Source organism: Aythya fuligula, chromosome 5, assembly GCF_009819795.1.
Source record: "Aythya fuligula isolate bAytFul2 chromosome 5, bAytFul2.pri, whole genome shotgun sequence".
Taxonomy (NCBI): domain Eukaryota; kingdom Metazoa; phylum Chordata; class Aves; order Anseriformes; family Anatidae; genus Aythya; species Aythya fuligula.
The window spans coordinates 46,086,064-46,107,732 of record NC_045563.1 but is presented as its reverse complement, the minus strand read 5'-3'; the positions used below and the strand labels follow the sequence as shown (position 1 = coordinate 46,107,732).

The following is a 21,669-nucleotide window of genomic DNA, read 5'->3' as shown; positions in this document are numbered from 1 at the left end:
TGGTAGCGCAATCTTCCTCCTGGTGCAACCTTTTCCTTGAAATTTTCCAGCTATCAAAAGCCTACGGCTCCTCAGCTAGAGGCTGGGATTGAACTATCATCTTTTAATAGTCCGTGAATCTCTCCTCCATGATTTTTTAGCCCATGCATGCTAACAGCCCCAGGAACATGCTGTAGAAATGAGTTCTACACCTCAATTCTGTGTTGCAGAAAAATAGGTTTTAATTTTATTTTTTTTTAAGTAATACTTCTTACTTCATTAGATGGCTTCTAATATCTGATTTATGAGACGGTGAACAATCACTCCCTAATTTATCTTCTCTTCCTTATGATTTCATTAGCCTTCTCTTGTGACCTCTCATCTACCTCTTTGCCAGACTGATCAGTCTAGAGATTCATGAATTTATGCACAGAACAAAATTTTTTATTTTATTTGCCTCTTTAATCACCTCTGAACACCGTGCTAATGTTTCCAAGATCTATAACACCATCACAGTTCAGTAGTACCAGACCCTAGTGCAACACTAAAGCTCCAACACATTCAGACAATAATTCTCCAATGCAAGTGGCTGGAATCAAACAACACAAGACATTGAAAAATGCATTTTGAGGAGGTTTTTTGGAATGTACCTTGCCCAGTCTTCCTGCCCAAAGCGCTGCTGTCCTGGTGCATGGTCGCTGAGACGTGGTGGCTCATGCCACTGCAACAACATCAGAGTTTGATAAGAGGTAACAGAAGAAAAGAGAAAGAAAGATGGGAGAAGACAGTGCCAATTATGGATCTGCTTTGAGAATCCTGAGTTAACATTATCTATTTGCTACTCACAGGGAGCTGTTTCTTTAAGGAATTTAAATCACAACAGAAAGGATACAGAGAAAGCTGTAGATCTGTCAACTTTTACTATTGTTATAAATCTCTCTTCTTCTTGAAGATAACTGCTGTGTCTTTTAGAAAAGGGAAACAAAAAAGAAATTTAAGTTTCTGCTTCCCCTGACTGAGGGGAAAAAAGCCTACGAATTCTAACCCTAAATGGTCATAAAGCAGAAGACAAATTAAAAATAAAACCCAGCACTGTGAAATAACCTCCCAATTTTAAAAAATCTCCTGCTTTTGAAGTTATGACTTATTATCTGACTGCTTGTGGATTGGCTGCATTGTTGCAATGAGACCAGCAAATATGTCAATTAATTTATTAATACTTGCAGTTTCAATTTTCACGGCAGGAAGAGAGATATGAAATAGTGAACAAGAAAAAAAAAAAAGTTTAATCTATCTCCAGAACACTTCATGTTTTTAAATCATCTCTCCACTCAATTGACATCCTGAATGCAGCCTGCTCAATACATAAATGCAATAAATTAACATGGGCTACAGATAAGATTCAGAGTCTGCGGAAGCTAAACTTCCCTAAGAAATAATCAAGACTTCTGAGCTACTTCCTGAGACGCCCAGAAAGATTTTCCAGGCACGACTCCAATCAGCAAACACCACAGCACTGTCCCTCAGGACACCAAGACAGAAAATGGGTCTGCAGGTATGCATTCGGTGCTTCCTGAGGGTAGGGTCACCATGAAGTCTCGGTGGGGATACCAAGGACGAGGCATTGCCACGGCTGGGTCTGTGACATGGGGCAGTCACTCAGACACCAACGTGCAGGCTTGTAAGCACCCAAGAGTCACAAAGGCAGGTTTGGAAGGTTCAATGACCACGGCCACTTCCCTTCTACCACTAGGAAGGGCACTGGGGCATCCAGAGACAGTTTGTTTGCTCAGGTAGAGGTATTCCTTCAGGGGTCAGTACATACCTAATTGCTTTCAGTACTCACAATTGGCAACCTAGACTCTTAAGCTGAACTAGAGGAGTACATGAGTGCCCTGTGCTCAAAATAGGAGCAAGGACCTTGCAACAAGGCCACAAAGCACGTCACTGGGCCTTGGTTCTGCATGCTTTGCTCCTGGTTCCTCACGCTCACCAGGCTGTAATCTCTTCCTGTGAACACCCAGCTAAAGTGCCTGAAATGGGACTAAACTGGTCAGCTGCTCTAGCACAAAGCCTACTCCTGTAACCTTCACTTGGGCTCTCAGGGAAGACTGAGCTGATGATCTTTGGCTGGATGCTCAGGCAAAGCACCCCCTCAGCCCTGCTGTGGAGGACTAGCTGCCTGTCCAGTGCTACACGAGAGGAAAACAAGTCACTGAACACCAAGGAGCTATTCAGAAAGTGGCATTCACATAGGTGGGAGCAGAAACCAGTGGGGGAAAAAAAAAACATGGAGAAAAAGGCTTAACACATGTAAAGAAGCCACAGAAATACTAGCAGGACACACGGTAAGGAGTAGCACAGAGAAAAAGCCACAAGAGCTGACAAGAAAGGGGCATAAAAGATAGGAGAGAAAAGCAAAAGGTGGAGCGACATGGCATAGCTGTGCCTTCCTTTGAGTGACATTTGTGGGAGTTTGGATGCAGATTGAGGACAGCCACGGTCACCCATTTCTATAGCAAGGCCGAGGTGAAGGCAGGAGCCTGACGTGCACAAGAGGTCTGCGCTGCAGCACGTCTCACTTCTCTCAGTGGCACTAGCTTTGTCTCAAAGGCACCAGTAATGCTGCAGCACTTATTAGCATCAGGTTGCTAAAATATAGCGATCCTTGCACAGGTGGAAAAAAAGAGATGCCTGGAAATCCATCTCACCGAGGAACAGAACGATCCTTATCTCATCGAGCAAAGTAAACAGAGCAGCAGAGGTTCCCCAAGAACGACAGGCAATTAGAGGGAGAGTCAAAACCTATCGAAAAATCAATGGGAAGATTCACAGTCCCACGCAGATCCTCAGTCAGGCCCTTTGCTTTGGTGCACGTACATCAATAACGGGGCTGGATATATCATCTCGCCACATTAAAAGGAAGTAATCCCCACGTTAGAACAGGACTATGGTCAGCGAAACAAAAAGCATTAGAAGCAGATTCTGGCTCTGGCTGGGGGAGTGCAAGCGTTGGGAGGGGATGTAATACACTGCATCCTGTAAACAAAGATTAGAGGGGAAAAAAATATCTGTGTGAAGCCAGCCATGAGAAACACGTGGGTCCAACATTAGGGTGTTTATTCAATAATCCCACTTTAAAGGCTTTATAAAGTATACAAACAACTGAGGCATGCTAAACAATGAGATAAAAATAAGTCCATTGAGTTGTCTGCCATGGGAGAGGAGGGGAGAGATTCTCTTTCAGGAAGGCCTTCACTGCTACTCGCATCAAAACCCCAGCTAGCTCCATTCCTCTCACTGGTGAGGAAGCACGTGCTCTTCTGCAAACCTTCAAATTCACTGCACTTTCGGAGGAGGAGAGAGCTGTCTCAAGCACGTGGTGGCCAGTATTAGATTTAGATAAGCTATAAGGAATAAATTATTTCCTCAGAGTGGTGAGGCCCTGGCACAGGCTGCCCAGAGGAGCTGTGGGTGCCCCATCCCTGGCAGTGCCCAAGGCCAGGCTGGATGGGGCTGGGGGCAGCCTGGGCTGCTGGGAGGTGTCCCTGCCCATGGAACTGGATGGGCTTTGAGCTCCCTCCCAACCCAAACCTTTCCATGGTTCTACGACCTCCCGGCTTGTTGCTGACAGGAGAGGGCTACGGGAAAGTTTCGAAGAGAACAAGAGTTGTCAGCTCCATCGCCCCTTAACTGCTTCACCTCTCAGGTGCCTGAGGTGGCGTGGAAGAAAAGGGCAAAGCAGCTTCATGGCAAAGCTTGACAAACCGACCCTCGGGACCGACAGAGCAGATGGGAAGGGGCTGTCTCAGCACTGCAGGGCTGGGATCAGCTTCGAGGAGCTCCGAGAATGAAGACAAGCACTTTGCGCTTGGGTAGTGGAAAAGGAAGCCCTGGGAGGTGGAGGAAAAGATGTTTAAAGCATTAAGCAAGAAATACAGTATTTGTAAACATTCCTGGAACAGAGAGAAAGTGTGCAGCTCTGACAGACAATGAACTGTCTCAGGAGCCACACAGGCTGGAATGAACTGCGCAGCCAGAAATTTTGCAGATCGCTGTTGCAGAACCGTGCCTTGGAGTCTTAACTTTAGAAAACCTAGGAGAACTGCGCTCTAAGTCACGTCTGAGCTTGCAGCCAACCAGCCACAGCAGACCAGAAGGGCACAGCTGCCTTCAGGCAGCCAGTGACAGCATTTAAGTTCTTCGTCGTCCCTCGAGGACACAGAAGAGAAACCAACCTACTTTCATCTAGTTTGCAACGATAAAGCCTGGTCCTCAAAGCTCGTGGTCTAACCACTACTCCCCCATGCTTCCTCCCCTGTTGTTTCCTACACCAGCCAGGGCTGCGGGGAGTGGGGCTCAGAAACCAGTCAGCCTGATGCTTGTCAGTTCTTGGTCAGGATGATGCATAGCTCAAGCAGCAAAACAAGAGTGGAGAAAGCAAAAAGTCTTTCCTGCTGCCTGTTAGCAACCTGACCACCTTACCTCAGCAGCTGTTCCTTCAGAGCTCAGCACATAACGGGTTGCATGGCAGTCCTGCCACTAAGCCCAGAGGCACAGAGAGCCCCCCACCATTCCCAGCACCAAGCTCCTAAGTCCTCTCCTTACCAGCCACAGGCACACTGCATTGGTTCACAACAGGCCTGCAACCAAATGAAAACACCCAGAACAGAACACGATTTTAACACAGCAGAAGTTTTTTACTCACTGACACTTGTTGCTTATCCCAGAGCTAACTGAATGCAGCGCTCCACGTGATTCTTCATGCAAAGCCACCGCAGAACTGCCAGCTCCCACCGTGTGCCAGGGCTCGCACCACAACGCAGACGTGCCCAACGTGATACGTGTTGTGGCCTCAGCCCCAGCCCCAAATTACAGCAAGTCAGCAGTAACAGCGTGCTAGCTGAGACACGAGATCTGACCGTAGCTTTTCACGTGTCCTCTCAGCCTGCTGCAGCTGCAGGATCGAAGCTAGGCAGCTCTGTACCTTACAGCTAAGAAGCTCGTTACCACAGCTCCGCTCACAACACGCACAAAGCTGCAGTCAGACAGACTGGATTTTACTCCTCCAAAAGGCTCTGCCTAAAAATCACGCACTGATGCCACACCAGGACCAACACAGAGCCCTACAGCTCATGCAAGCCTCTCCCACTTGACAGAGAGGGGGAGATCCAGGTTTCCCAAGGGCCTCACTGAAAGAGCTAAGCATCAATTATTAACTGCTCATTCATTTTCAAGATTGACGACGTAACGTTTAGCCGAGTAATCACAAGTTGTATCAGTTAACTCTACAGATTCATAAAAAACCTCTAATGTTTCCTGTGCACACGCAGAATGAGTGAAAAGAGTACATGGGGGCTGGAGGGGTGGGCAGAGTAGAGCCATCCTACTCTGTACCTCCAAAAGCACAAACACCAGAATGGGCATTTTGCTTTCAGGACAAAAATCAGCTCTCATACTAAATCACATGGCTCTTAAGTTTAATCTACAGTAACGATGCTGGGACGAGACCTTATCAGCCCCTAGATATGAAGTTGTGCAGAACTAAGAATACAGACTGCAGCTGGGATGAAAATCAGCCTCGGAAATGAAGATAAGTTTTGTGAGGGGCGGGGTGATGGCATCTTTCAAGTATTTGTACAAACTTTAAGTTTAACCCTAGACTCTCCAATTTTTTGCCTCTTTAGCAGCCATCTGTTGCAGCTGGAAAAGCTGACTGCAGGTTTCCTCCCTGAGAGCCTTGGGAACAGATATTTCAAGCTCCTACAACTTAGTTGGAAAGGGTAAGGAGGCCGAACTGTTGAAACAAAGATTATTTTTTTCTCCAGAGTGTTTAATTGAAGTGGACATGAAAAAATCCTTGATTTAGAAACAAGTTTTTACAAGCCTAAAAAAACTGCACGGATCAGATATTTGGAAATGCTGGAGGGAGTCATTGTTTCACCAGTCCTCAGGCACCCTTGACTCTTTCGGGAAGTATCGGCTCTTCATACTCTCTTTATGCGTTATTTGGCTCATGCTTTTTTCATCACATATTTGTTTCCTCCTCCAAGTGACCATTTAGATTATAACCCGTTCTGACACCAGGGCAAAGAGGTCTTTTTCAAATTTAAAGCAATTAATCACTGAGCTAAGATCTGAGCTGCACCGAGAATAAATGTGTTCCAAAAACACATCGCTTCGAGTCTTCACACAGCCATTTGCAATGCCTGGTGCGATCATACAGTCCCGAGGCTTGCTATCTCCAGAAAGGCTTTGGCAACTTACATCCATCTCTGGCAATTGTCCTATCCAGCAGAAAAGCCGAGTGTCCAGAGCAGTGACCACGCATTACTTTGAGCTGCAGACTTTGACTTTTGCCCATGTGCTTGTGCAGAAGCTTTGAGCAGCAGACATCTGTTCTGACACAGGGCAATGGTTACCCCGTACTGACAGAGCCAACTGAGAGCGTGTCCCAGCTGTCTAAAAAGAAAAATCCACGGGATAAATCCCTGGCATCTTTATGCGGCCAGGCAGGGAGGTGAAAAGAAGAGGTTGTATTTGATTGATTTCACAAATGGAGAACTGAAGCAGAACGTTTTGATATATAAAGCCACATAGGCACCTAATCCTCCTGAGATCAAGTGAGAGTTACAGATCTAAGTGATTTGGCTACAACAGATATGTCCTGTTACATCAACTAGATTTATGTTTTCCAGGGCAGTCAGGGATAAGCTGAGGCCTCGGCCTCAGTTTCCTACCTCTCAGTCTCTGGCTTCAATCTTGTGCAAACAGATGACTGAAGGCTGAGAAACCCCACCAGCACAGGAAGGCTGGCTCAGGCTCCCACTACGGCTCTGCCCTGTGTGGTGTGGGGAACTGAACTAGTCCCCTGCTGACATGTGCCAAGTTGTTAACCTCTGTAGCAGAGCCCCTGAAGCCTAGCCCAGGAGCTTACAGGGCACTTCCCACCTGATACACCGGCCACAGACAGCTAGCTGCCTTCCCTGCTTTGGGTTTGAGGCAGAACAGTTCCCAGTCAGGGGTAGGTGCATATCCCTACTGCAGGGACAAACTGCCCCGTTAGTATCTGTTACGTCAGCTCATCCAACTCTCCCAGTTTTGACACTTTACTAAGCACCTAAGCTTCTTGACAGAGATCATTATACAGTAATCTCTTTATGGGAGGTTACATTTTAGATGGTTTTTAATTACAAAGCTTTGGGTCTCCAGGTTTGACTGTGAGTAGGGCTTAATACAAGAAGATCTGGAGAAAGCAGTATAGTGCAATCTCAAACCCGATACTGTCAGATTGAGGAACGCACAAGAGAGGGACACAGGGGGCTCGAGCCTCAGAGCTATCTACCCAAAAAGCAATGAAGCCATGCGCACAAGAGAACGGAAAAGGCAGAGTTCAAATAGGCCATCTCAGGAGTGCCTTTAGTCCTGGGTACTGCATATGGATGTAGTAAGTCAGCTCTGCAGTTTGTTCGTAGCTCTACACCTCAAGCACAGTGAAAGCAGGCTCAGTGCATACCAACCAGGCAGTGACAGCTCCTGCGATATTCCAAGTGGCATTTCTGAAAATAGGCTCCAGGACACAGGTTTAGGTCTCCAGGTGACACGTCCAGAAGAGATTGAGGTATATGCCAATACCTGAATGAACATCAGTCTTCCTGTCAGTCCCTCACCCGCAGCCTTCTTAGCCATCAAGCTCTTGTGATGCTTCAGAAGATCACATCTAAGATCGTAATTTCAGTAGTTGTCATAGTGATATGACAGCATGCTGATAGAAAATGCAAACACCATACAAAGAATTCAGGAAAAGACAAAATTCTCACAGCAACTTTTAGAATAACATATGCACCATGTGGATATGTTAATGTGCTGTCTTTCAGCCTCACAGGCTGGGCCGGGAGGTGGAAGAGGTATTTTTTTTGCATGTGTTTTCAAGAATACTTATGGCCTTAATAACAGCAGCAACACTTCTTGCTCACTGAGTCTCCAGAGTTCACACTTGGGATTTGCTGTCTCTAATAGGGAATGCAACTTGTGTGTCCTCAAAATCTTAGCAATGGTGGTTTTGTTTTTTTTTCAAACAATGCTATGTTAAAGTTTCACACCACCAGTGAAAGGCTCACTGTAAACAAATCCTCCCTGCTGCAGCTATAGTCCAGCCACCGCACACGCTGCCTGCAGCCACTTCTCTCTGATTTAGCATCACAGGCTATTTGGCTTCTCCGAAGGACCATTAAACTGCTGACCTCTCCCTCCAGATGACCTAGCGTGGCTGTGCCAGCTCTAACAGTGTGCCAGCCAGCTGGCTCCAGCATCGCAGCGCTTCATTAAAGCCCTTGAAGAGCTAGGACGTGGGGCAGGGTTACACAGCAATGCCACCTTAACAAGGAGAGCTCTGCCGTTTAGGACTGGGAGTCAGGAGAGATGCACGAGTTTCTCTGGAAAAGCGTGTTGTCCCCAAGCAATACAACACAGCCCAGAAGCGGGGTGATTTCACATGGCAGCATTTAGCTGCCACCGCCAAGGCCCTGCTCCCTCTGCAGCCTGGCAGGGCGCAGCACAAAGCCTCAGTGCTGATAAAAGGCTGCCGGCGTGGCAGGTTTACACCCCGGCCTCTCCAACACACTGACCTTGCCGAGCAGCTGTGAAATCTCCCTGGAACCACCTCAGCTGCATGCCCTGGTCCGTGCTGCTGGGAAAGGTCTCTGCACAGCGCTCGGCCCTGCTTTGACTGACGGACAAAAGCACAGTTTTGACTGCTGATGCTAGTCCACCGCGAAGCAGATTTGGCAGCAGACAGCCAAACAACAGGTAGCTGTAATTCCAGGAAAGTACCAGCCTAGCCCTGATACTGGCCAGGTATTTAATGTTTAAAGACTGCCTCTGATTGTTTTATTCAATGCAGCTCGAAAGAACGCGTGCTGCGTTGCTTAACCTCAGCTGAGGCTTTGACCCCAGGTCCTCAGTACCTGTAAGAGCAGCTGTTTGATTCAGCTCCCCTCTCCCTAGCCCAGATTCATCATTTCCAGCTAAAGGAAAGGACAGTATATTTGTTCTGTGCCAAAGCCCCTGGGACTCAGAAGACAAGATGAAATGGAAATTTTTATCTTTTTTTTTTTTTTTTTAAACAGGCTTATACAACTGCTATGGTCCAAATGAAACAAGATGGGTTCTTAAGAGGCTAGGTCCCCAGGTACAAAGCACAGGCTGAATGTTATCAAGATGGTACATGCCAGTCATTAGGATGCTAATTGGCCCTGACAGAGCTCTGGTGACTGAAGTGAACATCCTAGCTGTCACTACCTGGAAGCACTGCTGCGGGGAACGGCTCCAAGGAGTCTAAAGGAAAGAAGAATGTGTGAGGAGGTAGAGAGATGTGGGGTCCTTATAGCTCTCTACAGCTGTCTGCATCACATATTTGACCAAGAGGAAAAGTACTTCTGTCTTTCTACATCATGCTGCTAAAAATTCCAATAAAAAAACCACTTTAGGCAATTTACATTTAAATAGGATTTGCTCATGAAGTAGATTATTTTGCTGGTCATGTTTACAATTACTTTCCATCCCCATTCCCAGGGCTCCATGACTTGTTTCCAGTATCATCTTCTCTCTCCCTGTCTCCCAACCTATCCAATTAAAACATCCAAAAACATTTAACTTGCCAAATTTCCCCACCAACGACTCTTTGCTGCTGCTCTCTTCCCATCAGAGCTCTACTTCATCATGAGAAATGCCGGTGTGTTGAATGTCTTTGTTCATTTGCTAGATGGCCAGATTTGCCACTCACTCACTGGCTTCCCACCACTTTCAAAGCAGGGAATCAAAACTGAGTGCTCAGTGTCCGCAAAGAGCAGCTGTTTCCAGTTTTGGTTGGACAGCATCCTCGTGGGGCTGGGGGGACGCCAACAGGGAGGTGCACAACTGAGGTTTGGAGTAGCTATAAATTAAAGAGAAGACTGAGGGTGGTCGAAATGTGGTTTGCTGAAAAGTAAATGTTATTTGCACATATTGATTAATGCTTGCAATGCAGGTGAATCCTCCTTCCTTGCAGCCACGGATGGACGCACAACAGGACCACAGCTCCTTGCCCTCTCTGCTGAACAGAACTGTTTCCAGCTAGCCTCAGTTCAGCATCTCAGAGTCACTCTGTAGAGGAGAATACCTAAACAGAGCCAGAAGGATCCTGGAGAGCCAACAGAATTTGTGCCTCTCCGCTGCACACTAAACCTCATTTATAAAACAAACATGACTCAAGAGTGTGTGCCTCCTATTGTCACTTCCATCAAGCCCCTGCAACCAGCTTCACTTTCCTGTGTAAATGGGCTTCATTGCTTCGTAAAATGGATGTATTAGTCATGAATAAAAACCAAAAAATTACTGGGGAGGGAAGCAATACTAAACGTACCACAGTCAATAAAAGGCAGAGGAAAAGAAAAATATTAGCTGGAGAGTTCCAAGAAGGTTAGTGTTACAAAGCAACAAAATATTGGCTTTGACACAGGAAAAAGCCCTCCTGAATACGAATGTGTTCCATACAGTGACAAAGAAGCTATACTTACCTCAAAGGAAACTAAGTAATATACCGTAGCACCTGAGGAAAGGGAGGAAGGCAGAAAAGGGAGGCAAAGAAACAAACGCGAAGAGAATGAGGCCACCAAAAACTGTTTCATATAGATTCCTCTGTGTCAAAGGAGATTTATACCTTCCCCTTGGAAATTCAGCATTCAGGAAAGTGGACTTAGAAGTATAACTCCATCATAATACCTCTTTCCCAGTCCCCAGGGAACTATAATACTGATTTACTGGTCAAAGAAATAAATGTGTCTCGGAGTACCATACAAGGCACTTTTTCCTTTCTGAAGTTAATCCAGCTCTAAGATGGATAAGCAAAAGGCCAACGCTAGTGGAAAAATACCACAGAAAGTACTGGTGTAGATAAAAGGAGCTTTCTGAAGGCCAATGCTCCTGTCACGATGGAATAATTTTTGTTCTCTAGACAGAGAGTTGGAGAATAAAAGCAGAAAAGATGCAGCACACAACCTGCTTCCTGGGTACCAGGATGTCTGATGATGCTTTGCTGAAAATACCTAATCAATTGAACTGAAAAGCAGAAGTATTTCATACAGGATTCATCTGAGCAAGTGTCAGCATGGACTTCTGCACTCGTTGCCTGGACTGCCAATAGAGTTGCTGGAGAACATGAAACACTTCCAGGGCAGAATGCATTTTGTGCTAAAGCAGTTGTCTAAAACAGTGTCAGATGAAGTGTGTCCTAAAACATCTCCTCCTTACTGAGTGGAAGGACAGTCCTCATAGCTCAGAGGCAGACAGCCAGTGTCTGGGCATCTGAAGCTAATGGCAGATTCACTTCACTGACTGTCAAACTGACGGCAGCACACCTAACTTGAGACTCGAGTTCAGACATGGAGTCTGCAAAAATGAATCCTCTTTTTTCTGTACTGACTGGAAGTCTTACTCTGGAGAATGCAAATTCAAGTTCTGAGTTTCTGTACAGTCTATGTTACCAATTAAAATGAATCAAGATGTAGCCCTTACAGTTGCAGAGATAGCCTTTTAAACACATCCAAAATGCAAATGAGAGCAATGCTCTGTTCACGAGCCTGAAGATTGATACAAACAGCACTTCAGTGATGCTCGAGAGCATGAACCGAGCCAGAGGAAAATTCTCAAGACAGAGTTTTGTCTCTTCAAAATTATCCCTTAGATTCATGTTGGCAGGTCTGCCCCTCAGCTTTTAATCCTGGGTTCAACTGCTGCTTCCAGGGGCAAAGGGGAAGATAAACCCCTGCTACTGTTAAAACACTCTTTTTTTTTTTTAGATAGGTGAACAAAACTAATTAGTCCTAAAATGGAACTTAATGATAGAGACTGCAAGTGTCCAAATCCATGCCCTGGCTAAAGAACTCCTACAGCCCTCACTGACCAGGGTCCCACTGGAAGGCCACAGGTATCCCTTCACCTCTCCCCTTTCAGGCCCCATAAGACATCTGGGTGTAAGGAGGTAACAAAAGCAATCCGCACAGCCCACAGACCTGCTCTGTGCACAGCTGAGAGGCTCTTTGGGAAAAGCACAGCCAGAACTGGGTCACCAGGATGCCAGCAGCCCCCTGTTGCTCACTATCTTGTCCACATGCTGCTCAGGGTGAGAAGCTCCCTGGGTGTGTGTCCAGGTCTGAGAAGCACAACATACCTGATTTGTGCAGACTAACTGTACTAGGGCTACGGCTCTCACCAGCCTGGAGGATGAACGGTGTGCTCCCTCCCTCTGGGAGGGCTGGGCACAGCTGGCACCAAGTCTCTATTCAGGCAGAAGTATTTGCTAATGCAGCGGTCATTTATTCCACACTGGGCTGAAAGCTCCCTGGTTAAGGACCGTCTTCTTGTCCTGGCATTGTACAGGGTATGAGTACACTATGAGTTACTAGTCACAGCTCGTAAACGTTTCTGTGGTGCAAATAAATAAATCAGCCTTACTCAAACTAAATTCCAAACAAGAGGCTGTTTCCAGGCAGGAAAGAGGCATAGGAGACATATTCAAGATTACAAGGGGTCGAGCTAATCTCTCAATTAGAAGTAAACCAGACCCTGACCACCTTCTTTATCAAGGACAAATAGCTATGGGGAAGCTGCTTCACAACTCTGCAGCAGTTATTTATTAAAACTGAGAGATTACTCCTACCTGCAAAAGGCAAAGGGACTCCAGAAACACCTTCTGCAGTACACATGAGGAACAGTCCAATCTAAGCCTCAATTTCAAATGCTAATTACTTTCCAGAACACTCACCTGAATTTTTCCAAGCTTCCACAGAGGATTAAAAAATAGGCTGGTACAGACATCTTCAACTTTTCCTCCTCTGAATTTATATAAATTACGTAATTTTACTTTTAAAGGACTACAGCAAGTGACTAGAGGAGAACTGCACAGTGAACTTTAACACTACATTTGATACAGCAGGAAAAGAATACTTTGAAAAGTAGCAGAGTATTTTTTTTCCTCCCCAAGAGCACAAAGAAAGAAGGTAGAAAGGACTATAATTGTACACCTGAAAAGTTATTCAAGGATAATGGGACGTGTGGCAAGTTACTTTAATGGCTGAGTTTATGATATACTTCAAATGATACAAAAGAGCCACAGTGCACAAGGATGGCTGCCATCTTAGAGCAGAGGAATACACTTAAAGATGGGTGCTTTCTTAACGTATAAATCTGACAAGTTGTATGAGCGTGTTGGCAGAGCAATCTAGCAGGAAGGGGGCTCACGCTAGGATTTCAGTTAAAATCCTGAAGGCAGCTTCCTCACCATCACCACCACCACCCCCCAAAAAAAAAAAAAAAAATTGGACATTTACTTAATTTTAGGACAAACTGATGACTAGCATCCTATCCTAGCAAGAATACTCAGTGAGAGCATTAAGCTCAGCTAGATTTCACCGTTGTTTCAGGTGGGTTGGGGGGCCACCAGCTGATCTCCCCTAGCAGCTCTGTGCTACCATCGCTGTAACCCCAACAGCTAAGCAGCACGTGCCACCAGAAGCATTTAGTAAAGCACAAGGGCTCAGCTGGACCAGACAAAATGCTACTGCCCCCAGGTTGAGGACAGATACAGAGAGCAATCGTGCAGGTTGCTCTCAGGCAGGCACAGAGCCTGCAGAACAACCACATCCCAGCTCCTGACTTTGCCGTGCTCACAACCACATCCCTCTATTCTTCAGTGCCAGCTGAAGGGAAATGCTACTACACAAAACAGTGGGAGAAATGCCTCAAGTCTTCACGATATACAAACCCTGAAGGAATGCGCATTATAGAAAGATTTAGTTTGCTGGCATGAAATCAAACGTATAAACCAAAGATTATTCACAAAGATCAAGACAACCTTCAAAGAAACCAGAAATCCAAGGGGAGGCGAAGTATTTCCAAGTAGTTCCACTTTCCTCACACAAGCCAGAGAAGCTCAGAGAGAGGGTCATAAATAATGGACTTTATTTTCATTCTTTGCATATATTCTTGCTGGTGCAGTGCCCAGTGTGATCCAGGGATGGAAGCTGATAGTCAGACATTTTTGGATACTGAAAGATACCTTAAAAGGGACCTTTACTTGGAATGGGAGTGCTCAGATTCTGAAACTCAGATCTGGCTAATTCAGTAATTGTTTTTACATGCTCTACAAGTATAAGAGCACTTCCAAGAAAATGAGAGTTCTGAATAATAAAAGCCTCAAGTAAACACACACACACACACACACAAAGTGCATTTCAAGATGCAGTGGCTAAGATGTTACCTATTCAAATTAAGGTACCTATTTAAACATCAAAGAAACCATTGACAGAGCTCCCCTAAAGCAGAAAAAGAGCCACCATTGCTGATGTCTTCAGAACAAGACCAGGAAATCTTTCTCAGATGTATAACCTAGCTTAAACCGCAACTGATGGCTAGATGCTGAAATTAGTGTTACTGAAAGCAGCCCTTTCCCAGCCACTCGCATTGTGAACGGTTCTGGGCACATGACAATTCAGAGATGATTAGCTGAAATGAAAATAGGTGCACAGAAGTGCTGCTAAGAATAAGAGGCCTATCGAGGGAGAGCTTGGCTTGTTCAAATCGGCAGAACAGCCTGATAATGGACAGGACTGGTCCCTGCAAACAGACTTGGCTGTGGGAAGTAGCAAGAAATAAGAGCTGTTTAACCCATAGGGTGATCCTTGTGCAGAAATGAGCTAAGATTTCTGTGCTGGAGGTCAGGAGAAGCTGAGTATGGAGCAGAGATCCTCTGGAGCAGCCTCCCAGCGGGAAAAGCGGAAGAGGAGAAGAAAGCAGATAAAGAAAGAATTTAAGAGTCTGCAGAAAGGGCTCCTGTCCCGTGTTGATCCCCAGCAGCAGGGAGCCTTCCCTGGGACAGGGGCTCGGAAAGTCAGGTTGTCTTTTCCAGCTCTGAGCTCACACGCAGGGTTCAGTACGTTGGTAACTAGCAAGAGGAAAATTAGGAACCTCCTGCCATGGAAGGATGGGGAAAAACAGAATTTACTTTATTCCCAAAACAGGAAAGGGTTTTTTGTTTGCTTTGGTGTTTTGTTGTGGAGTTGTGTTTGTTTTTTTTTAAATAAACACAAGTGTAATGTCTGGTTTTTGTCAGTTCTCCAGCAGCACAGGAGGACACACAACAGGGTCAACACGTTTCAAGAAGAAATGATTCATGACGCAGTCCTGAGAAGCCTCTACAGGCAGTCCAGACAGGCTCTCTGCAATTTTGCTGCCAGAGGGAGACTTCACATAAATGCTGTTGCAAAGATCCTTATCTCCCATCAACAGAGGGAGGAGAAAGCTTCACAGATGCTGAAGAACCAACTTTAAAGCCCAAGAGATTCAGGGGGAATGAAGAAAGCAGCAATGCTCTGCATTGGCCAGATGACACTGGCTGCTGGGCCATCGATCAATCCAGGGACCTGTGCTTCTTTCTGCAGACTCGATCCACAGGCCCTAGATTCATCAACCCTTTCTACAGCACACCAACATCAGTCATTATATTAAAGCTCAAGTCATATCAACCTAGTAAGAAAGGTGCTAGTTGCTCTTCTTCTCTATAAATCAGAAGCAACTTCCCATAAAACCATCAAAACATACGTCCTAGGACTCAGGAGAGCTTGATTCCCCTCCTCACCGTGCCCCTGTTCGAATGAGTTACATCTGACAGAATTCCCTACTCTCAGCCTTACCTCTTACCAGATATACTTTGGGATCTCAGGGAGAACATCCACCTTTGGCGGCGTAGCAACATCTAATTGACGTTCCTGTTTTTACCAGAATCCTTCCCTTCTCTGCATCTTGCTACACTGGGAGCTGTGAATGCAAACTGTCACCAAGCCCCACCTTTCCTTGGAAATTACGGGCTAAGCCCCGACAGAAGTAACCAGAAGAAAAAAAGTCATGCAGGAAGGAACAAAATTCAGCCAAAGTCACAAGCTTTCCATAACCGCCTCATTGTCTCAGAGGCCCTCACTCTCCCCTTCTGCACACAAAGCTCCCCCTCTCTGGAAAGTGTAAAGGAACTCTTGCGTACTCAGAACTGCGATGTGAAAATGAAATTGTGTGGTGATGATCTTGAAACTGATTTAATGAAGCAGTTTAATTCCACCCTTCCTTCCTCCCAACTCCACCCTCCCCTCCGAGGAAGGAAATTTGTTTGGGTTAGCGAGGTGGGGGAAAAAAAGCAAGCTAAAAATAGACTTTTTGCCTTAAAAAAAGTTAAAGCTACAAATAAACAGCCTGAAACAGGAATGCTATTAATCTACCCTCCAAATTCCTACAACACTTTCTTGTTCAGTTCTTCAGAATGTTTTCATAAGGATCAAACACACAGTGTTATTTCTGCAGAGCTGGTGGTACCCCCAGAACTGCCTGCTTCCTTGCAGCCTGCTTCCTCGCATTTTCTAAGGTGACTGGCTCTGGCATGAAGAGGGTCAAATTATGGAACAACCAAAGATATAATACAAGATTAACCACCAGCATATTTCAGCAGTGCCCTTGCATTCTAGGAGCCAACGTGGAGAGAGAAAAGAGGGGAGGAAAGAAAAAAAAAAATCAAGGAAGACTGAAGCCCCTTGACAGAGCTGCCTTTCATTTTCACGTTCCCAGCTTCTCATAGCATGCTGCCATGGACTGCCACAGATACTGCTATGTTACCTGATGAGTTACATTTAAATAAAATAAAATAAACAAACAGGCAACAAAAAAAAAACAACCACCTCCCTCTTATAGTAGATGAGCCCTCTGGAAGGAGAAAGGAAATGTCTCGCTTTCATCTCGGAGTTCAGAGGGAATGTTTTATAGCTGTCAATCCTAGCCAGGTTCTACTCTTTGACACGTTGGAGAGCGCATCTGAGTGAGGCTGTGCAGCCACCAAACAGCCGGTCTCTGAAAAAGAACAGAGACATTTGGGAAGCAGAAGTCCTTCCTGTGACCCTAATGTGAAGCCAACACGGGACAGGCAGGCCAGCTGTGTTAGGCAATGTGACCACACAAGGCAAAGCACTGCGAGACAGCCACACAAGGAACAAGCTGCTGCTGCTGGACACCAGGTGAGGAACACAAGCCTGAAGCTGTTTGCCTCTGCTGCTGCCCCAGGTCTAAGCGAGCATTTTCGCTCAGGAAGGCGAGATACACTGGGTGCTCGGAGCCAGACTAGACGCTGGGATGACACCTGGCGTCACTAGCACATACACAACCTTCTCACTTCCCATCCATCCAGTCCTCATTCCTTGTTGTCTCACTGTGACTGCTAAACAGACTCCAAGGATACAACTTGGGCTGGGCAGAAATACTAGCGAAAGGTATCCTAATACTTATTTCTTTAACTGCTATACCGGAACCTTTGCTAGCTCTGCATGTTTATCCTCAGCTCCCATCCTAGATGGGAAGAGTCCTTTAACAAAGAGGAAACTGGCACAGAGACTAAGTCACGCTGCTGAATTCTCAGAGGGAATCTGCATGCAGACCAGGGCGATGAAGTTGGATTTGCAGAGCTCTTAATTAGCTTCCAGACCATTCTCCTTTCGAGAGCCATACGTGCCGGCACACACTTGTGCAGCTTACAAGAAGCTCACTGGCTAAACAAAAGGCAAGTCAGCAGCAGAAAGACGAGGGTGGCGCGGGTCAGCGTTAGCAGCACGTGCGAGGCATCCAGCATCACACCTGCTCCACGGGGAGCCTTGTTCGAGCAGCCACAGCTGCAGACTCCTGCCTCCGCAGGCTGCGGCAGCCAAGTGTTACAGCACAGAAAAGGCCTTCGACATCACCCTCTGACGCAGGCTAGTTTTAACGAGTGGAGGTGGCTGCCACGGCTTCAACCTGGATTCAATTTTCTTAGAGCACTGTAACGGATCAGAAGGGAATGGACATCAGCTCAAGAGGAACAGAAAGCAGGCTTAAGCGTGGGGATGCAATCCTGCCTTCAGTCAACGTCAAGAGCTTCAAAAAGCAGCCTGGGATGTTTCTTTGCAGAAGCAAAGTCTAGGGCTCCTTTACAGCACTCAGCTCAGCACATCTCCAGTGTGCATACCAGGCACTGCTCCCAGTGACACCCCTTTACGACTCCCTTAAGATGGTATCACCACAGCTGCAGATGATTTTTCAGAAAATTTAATTGATCTAAACCGGCATGTCTGCACTACAGTCAGGAGACTTGGCTGAGTATCTGTCCATGCATCAAGAAGCCTCTGCTAGGAGCAGTGCTCTGTCAGTTGACACAGGACGTGTCTCACTTAAAGCTTTTCTCCCTCCTGTATTTTACCCAGCATGAATTCATGGTCTAGTTGTCAGGCAAAATGCCTGCAGGCAGGACCAAGGATCTAAGGGCTTAACGGGGGGAGGAAAGGAGAAAGATTGCAGGCAGCTTCAATGACAAGATCATGATACCTTCAGCAGAGGTATCTGCATCATCTGCAGATTTACTAGGGAAACTCAGAGGAGAGTACAGAAACTGAGCTTCACCCTTTTATCTTTTTGTGATTAAAACAGTCATTTCTGCATGGCACTAAATTAGAAGGAAAAAAGCAGCAAACCAACCACCATATCCAGCGCTGAGTCCCCCATCACAGCAGCACCACGTGTGCTGCACTTGCTCGCAGAGACAGGAGTGGAACTCAAAGAGTTAAGAAATCTTTATCGCAACGATCAGGAAGAACAGTGCTAACGTGAGGCACACCATGGCCTTGATCGATACTCCTAATACATAAAATATGCATCTTAGAGGACGTCTGCAGCACTGGAAGCAGCCTTCCAGCTGAGCAGTTGCTTTTCCTTCGACTCTGCCTTGCCTCTAACTACTTTTCATTAGAAAGATTACCTTCACTCAATATTCAATTCCTGACAGGTATTCTTCACTGCGTACACTGCAAGCTGGCTGCGTCCTTCCAGGCAAAGAAACAATAGCTCTCTAGAAGCGACCTTTTTCTAAGTCTTTTTTTTCCTAACTCTTATATAATTTATGCATCAGCAATACTGACAAAGGCTAGAAACATACATTTAACCCAATTTTTTCCTATATCCTTTCAGAGGACATGGGGCCTTTCCTTTTACAGAGTTGTTTCTTCCTGTTGTCCTTGTTATTTCTCAGGAGAAGCAGTTACCTGAGCACTTCCACCCAACCCCCATAGCCCAAAATCTATAGCATGTCAATATTCAATGCCATTTAATTGTACAAGTATCCTAAGATCCCTTAAGCACTTACCTTTTTGTTTGTTTCTTAAATCCTCAAGCTTTCCTCAGAGCAAACACTTGCACAGGCCTAGATTTACTCCTGCCCTTCTACTCTTGCAAACAGAATCCCCACATAAGATACAAAACCAGAGATGACTTTGCAAACAATCGTTATATCATTTTAAGCTGTGCAAAATATCAAATATCACTTGAACGTGTTCTACTGTGTTATTGACAGAAGAGAATTATTGATAAAAGAATCACAGGCAAGTTATGTGAACATTCACAGGTAGCTGGTAGGACTAGGGGAGCACTCTTCTTCAGCATTTCATTTAGGTAAGAATTATTAAAAAATTCATGGAACAAGGATTTTCAAGAGTTCATTTGGTATCCAAATAGCATTGGTCAGAGAGCTTCCTTACAGCCCTAAGAATATTCCAGCCTCTTGTTTTAAGAGTACACCTAAGAACAGATTCAGCAGCACTCCAGCACTGTGACACCTTCTCCTTTCACCTACCTATGACTATCGGTCTATGACGTGCTTTCTTCTGGCACTCCAAACCAGTAGACAAGTCAATTTTCTTTGCCCAAGCAATAGTTTTCTCTCCTCCATTTAATTAACTTAACTTTACTTCAGAAGCTGTTTCTCAGGAGCAAAATATTTGATCCAATTCTTGTTTTGATCAATGGACACATAAGCAAAACAATCGAAGTATGACGCCCCCACCTCAAGACACAGCAAAACTTGAAAGATTTCCTTTTCTGGCACCTGCACAATACCAAGCTCCCAGTATGAAGGGGAAAAAATGTTCCATACCCATTTGGCATGGGATTGGTAAATCAAATCTTTTGTGGTAGTAAAGTGAATGGACAAAGTCTAAACAGAGAACACGATTACTTTCATGGATTACAATTAATGACTCCTCACTGGAGAAAATAGAGTATATAAGAGAAACTCACTGCGACTGTGGTTTTAGAGCTGGTACACGAGATACAGCTGGAAGTTGCTGTTGATCTCCCACAGCAATAATGTCCAGTTCTTCGGTGGTGCTTCTGCAAGAGACAAAACAATAGATTTCTGAGTAAAACAGGCAGGCAGAGATGAAGCATCACTTCAGGAACACTTCAATCTGTGATTACAGCTCACTACTTCATGGTCTTCTCCCCACACACTCTTCAACCTCGATGAAGTTTGTCACTAGACTGAAACTCAAGTCGCCGAAGACAGACTGACTTACTGGAGAAGATCTCTTCTTCCACATTTCCAATACACAATTAAAAAACAGTTTAAAAGGGGTGACATTTTCTTAGGAAAGCCACACACAAGCTAATAAAGTGAGAGTGAACGTGCAATGGCAAGAGACATAGCATGCTGGGCAGTCCTGCTGGAAAGTCCAAGTAGAGAGTGCCTGTTAACACCACCCTGCAATTTATGGTCCGCCAGCAGCCTAAGAAACAAGCTCTGTTCCTGGGGAGCAAGGCACAGGAAGCATTCAGAAAAGAGCACAAGCTTATGTTTCCTGTGCAAGGAGAAGGTCACAGCAAGTGACTGTGATAACGATAAATCTTTATAAATCATTCAAGTTTCAGACTTTGACAAATGCCACCAAAGCCAGCCTGGTTGGTGGGAGCAGCTTATGTATCAAATACCCCAAAATGAAAGACATCTTCTGCATGGGAGCAATAGAACTGCATAAAATGCTTCTGCACAGGGAAAAAGCAGGGTTACAGCTATACTCAAATGCACAGGAATGTTGAAACGCATCATCAACAGTTTGGTTCCACCTCCAGAAGTAGTGGTAAGGTCTGTAGTGTGGATTGACCTTTTAAAAACAAAAGTCCTTCCTCCTCCACTGCAGTTTTATCACAGTTATAGTAGGTGAGGGATCACACTACTCTTTTGTGCCACAGGACTTTTTTTAAAATGTGTATCAAGCATTACATTTGGAACTGCAGAGATTTTTAGTTAAGTGCAATGCAATTTGCACCCCTGTAATGTCCTTAGGGTTACAGCTCAGCTCCTAAAAACAGAGTGACATCCCTCCTGACCACAGACAGCAAAGAGGACAGCCTCCTTCCCCATTTTAAAGGCATTCGGCCTGTAGAGCAACCATGGTTGGTTTGCTACAGCGTGACTCCTTAGACCAAAACCAGATGGAGAAGCCCAAACCACACCACCTCACGTGCCGAGTGCCACTAATTTCCAGCTGCTCTAGAAATCCGGCATGACAGAAAGCAGGCTACATCCCTGGTACATGTGGGAGCATTGCTGCCTGATGTTTCACTGCCACATAAATCAAGCAGGCCCCCAAGCAGCATCAGCAGTGCATTCCCTGAACATTGCCTTATTTTGGTTTGCCTCCCCCTCCCCCCAAAAAAAAGAAAAACACAAAAAATACCAAATAACGAAGGAAGCAAGTATCAAGTGTTTCTTAAGGAGAGTTGCCTGACAATTTTTAGATTTTTATTGTATTTTTAAAC

The 21,669-nt window shown here is 45.5% G+C and overlaps 1 protein-coding gene across 1 annotated transcript in view; it reads right to left on the bottom strand.

Moving 5' to 3' along the window:
- Positions 1–21,669, bottom strand: part of TSPAN4 (tetraspanin 4) — a 394,615-nt gene that overhangs the window by 310,888 nt on the left and 62,058 nt on the right. Inside the window, exon 2 of the mRNA XM_032188291.1 lies at positions 20,149–20,241. The gene's annotated coding sequence lies outside the window, so the exon portion shown is untranslated. The remainder of the gene's footprint in view (positions 1–20,148; positions 20,242–21,669) is intronic.